Source organism: Medicago truncatula, chromosome 3 (genome assembly GCF_003473485.1).
Source record: "Medicago truncatula cultivar Jemalong A17 chromosome 3, MtrunA17r5.0-ANR, whole genome shotgun sequence".
In the NCBI taxonomy this organism is placed as follows: domain Eukaryota; kingdom Viridiplantae; phylum Streptophyta; class Magnoliopsida; order Fabales; family Fabaceae; genus Medicago; species Medicago truncatula.
Window position 1 is genome coordinate 25,750,157 of NC_053044.1, and position 4,271 is coordinate 25,754,427.

Genomic DNA, 4,271 nt, shown 5'->3' on the forward strand with positions numbered 1-4,271 from the left:
TCACTTGAGAGCTGGTGGGAGAGATGGTTCCGCGTGGTGGCGGGTTATAGCGGGGTTACGATCGGAGGGTTGGTTTAGTAATAATATTAGTTGCTCGTTGGGTGATGGTAACCATATTTTATTTTGGACGAATGTTTGGTTGGGAGAATTGTCTTTACGTGATAGGTTTAGTAGATTATATGAGTTGTCGTTACTAAAGGGGGAAACAGTGGCATCAATGAGAGCTTTAGGGTGGGGAGAAGAGGGTGAGGCGTGGAGGTGGAGACGTAGGCTTTTTGCGTGGGAGGAGGAGTCTGTAGTAGAGCTTAGGCTTTTAGTTCACAATGTTATTTTACAGGTTCATCAAAACGACAGGTGGCTATGGCAGGCGGATCATTCTTCTTGTTATACTGTTCAAAGTGCTTACAATACACTCATTGCCCAGGTTCAGGTGGATCATGTGTCAGACACAACGTCTTTGTGGCACAAGGATGTCCCCTTGAAGGTGTTGTTGTTTGTGTGGTGTATGTTTCGTGATCGGTTGCCTACTAAGGCAAACCTTTATAGGCGTCATGTTTTAAATGCTGATGGCCAATTTTGTGTTGCTGATTGTGGACTCATTGAAACATCTAATCATTTGTTTATTCATTGTAATTTTTTTGATTCGGTTTGGAGTGCTATTTTTCAATGGATTGGTATAGTTACTGTCGTGCCTAATAACATTCTAAGGCATTTTAAGCAGTTCAGTTATTTATGCGGTGTCTCTAAGACGAAGCAATCTATACTTCAGGTGATCTGGTTCGCGACTATGTGGAAGATTTGGAAGGAAAGGAATAATATGATTTTTAATGCCAAAGTGAGCTCTATTATACAGGTGGTGGATAGGATTAAGGTTGTTAACTTTCCAGTGGTTGAAGGTGAAGTTTGTCACTCTTCCTTTTAACTATCATGGGTGGTGGCTTAGTCCATTTACTTTACTTGGAATAGGTTAATGGTTGTTCTTGGTGGTAAGCTGTGTTGTGGTGCTTGCTATTGTGATTCTTGTAAATTCCATATTTTGTATCTTTTTTAAGGCTTTTATTCCTTTGCACACCTTGTGCTAGGAAGGCCTTTGTTGTGGTAATATATCTCATTTTAGTTTCTTAAAAGAAAAAATTATGATTTACAATAAAACCTTTTAATTTAATTTTTAAATTATTTTTATTTAAAAGTTGTGTGATACATTAAAAAAAACTAAGATGGGGAATTTATATGATTAATCGAAGGGTCACAAATATCAATTCTACAAAATTATTTAGTGGATTCAAACTTAATCCTTTTTTAGAGGACGAACTTAGTCCCTAAAATTACAATATTACACCCTTACCGGTGAGGTAACATATGGACAAATATATATATATATATATATTTTTTTTTTTTTTTTTGTGGTGGTTGGGGTTTAAACCCCAGACTTTGTATATTTTATACATTATTTATACCAACTGAGTTAAATTCACAAGGACAACAAGAAAGTAATATACTACATCATTGGTGGTCTTCTTTTTGTGGAAGAATAATAATAAATCATTGGTAGTCTTCTTTATTTATATATTTAAAGTTAATTATTTTTTGGCAAAAATAAAAGCAGGTACATAAAGTTAAAGAAGGCTAGTCATGATAATCAGGTTGACACCTACAACCAAAAATCACAAACCGTAAGAAAATAATAAGTAAAAAAAGAGAAAATAAAAACAATAAAAAATACATGAGGAAAGATTAATAAACCTTACCCGAAAGGGAAAAAAAATTAATAAATCTGACTTTGCACTACAACTCATGTAGCAAATTTCGTTAATCCGGTTATCGAAACATTCCAGATTATATGAAGCCCACTTGAGAATTGGTTGCAACTATCTTGCATGGAACAATTTTCTCATTTTTTTTTTATGTTCAAGTAGTCTAGTAGCTAAAGTTCGCATATTTTAAACGTGGAGAAGTGGAATGTACGGGATTTGAACATTTTCATATAACATATAATATTTCTATCAAATAAACTAAGCTCACGCGGATACAATTTTCTCATTTTATTAATAGGAGAAGGAAAAATCATGGTAGGCAATTAGCTGGGATTTGATATTGAGACTTTATTGAATCATCTGTTAACCTTAACTTTTCCAACTTTCCATACAGTCTAAGATTTGAAGTATTGGTGGGAGTGATATGAAATGCAAATCATTGACAACAAAAACAAATATACGTATCCATAAGAAAGATGAAATGCTTCCTAACCCAATGTTTTTAACTGCCACAACTTTCAAAACTCTCTACTTAATTTCACCATCTTAAAAAAACTCTATTTCACATTTACCTATTATCATTTCATTTGGTGTTTGCAGAAGATACTAATGATTTATACAATGAATATTTTATATTATAATACAAACATGACTCAAGATAAAGAATAAAACAGCAATTCAAGGGTTGCGTGTCGTTCCATTGACATTTTGTCATTTTCGCACCATTTGAAATTTTTTATTGATTTTATTCAATGAAAGTTTGGATTTAAAAGCCATATGATATGATAGATCTTTAGGTAAAATGAGTGTTGAGCAACTCATTCGGACCCTGGATCATGTTTAATTATGCATGGCAACAAAACCCATACCCGCGGTTATCCGCCCGAACCAAACTCAATTTGATGGGTTTTCCCCGTTTTGACTGGGTTTGGGTATGGGTATGAGTTTTCCCCAATTTCAAAACACGGATATGGGACGGGTAACGGGTATACAGGCACCCACCCCGAACCCATACACATACTCGTCCTAAATGTAAAAAATTATTTTATGTTGATATGTCATGTTATTTTGTTTGATAATTGTCATGTTAATAAAAACTACCATTGATATTTAAAGGATCAACTAAATCATTCTGTCTAACAAATGTTAAAGTGAGCATATTGTTGTATAATGTATTATAATATTGCTTTTGGGGATGCAAAAAAAATTCTATATTTTTTATTAAAAAAAATTATTCGATACGGGGATGGGGATGGAGTGGGGATACCCGAACCCGTCGAGGACGGGGATGAGATTCAATTTCTCATCCCCGTTGGGTATGAGTAGGGTAACAGATAAGCATATGAGAATCAGATATAGGGACGGGGAAGGTAAAACCCGTCCACACCCGCCCCATTGCCATACCTATGTTTAATCGTCTTACATGTATGTTTGATCTCAATGCTTTTACAAAATAGTGTTTGAGTCTCTTACCTCTGATGAATTTTAACTCCCTAACATAGATTTATTTGTCATGAGAATTGGTAGAAACAGTATTGGTATCATTTCTGTATATTAAAAAAAGTGTTATTTTTTACCTAGCAGGTATAAATGAGCTAAATATATATCCAATTACTTGGTGGCAACTGCTTGAATTTGTATAACTTATATGCTAAATGTCACCTATATATATATATTACTCTATCAGGACTGATGAGGAAAGTAGTAATAGCCTTGGTATTTTTCCTGATGAATTAGATGCAGCAAATTAGTTTAGGGGCTTTGCGAAACATTTCATGATCTTATGAACTTAAATGAAAACATCCCAAGTTTTAAAATATGCCATTGATAAATAAATATAGGGAAAGGATGATGATCGTGTCTTTATGAACTTGTTAAGAAAACTAAAATAGAAATATTATCTTGGAAAAATTATAAAGAAGGATATATTAAACTTTTTGAATTTTTAAAAATTATTGTTTTCGATACAAAATTTCTACTTTTTGTTTCTTTAAAATAATGTTTTTACAGATGTCAAATCTCAAAACATGTTTTTCATCACATAATCTAGATCAACTTCTTAATTGCTTGGTTGATAATCTCGAGGTTTGCTCATTTTCACGATTTAACTTTTTAAAAAGCCATAATCACTAGTGCTGGACAAAAAACCCATTTCCGCCCGAAACCGGAAATTCCGCCACACAGCAAACCGAATCGGTCGGGTCACGTGGGTCCGCGGGTTAAGCGGAGCTCTGGAGGCGGATTGGGCTGGGCATGCATGGGTCGGTCTGGTCCAAGTTTATTAGCCCATCGAAACCCAATACCGACCGACCCAGTTTATATTTATCATATTTTTTTATTTGCTCATAAAATCCTGTTGGCTTCAAACGATGTCGTATTACCTTTGATACAAATACTCCTTTCATTTTCACACTTCCTCCCTCAGTGATAGCAAAAAACCCTAGCATAGCAGCAGCCGCACAACACAGTTGAACAGACTCCTGTTCTCCTTTCGTCCTCTGTTTCTCACTCTGCCGT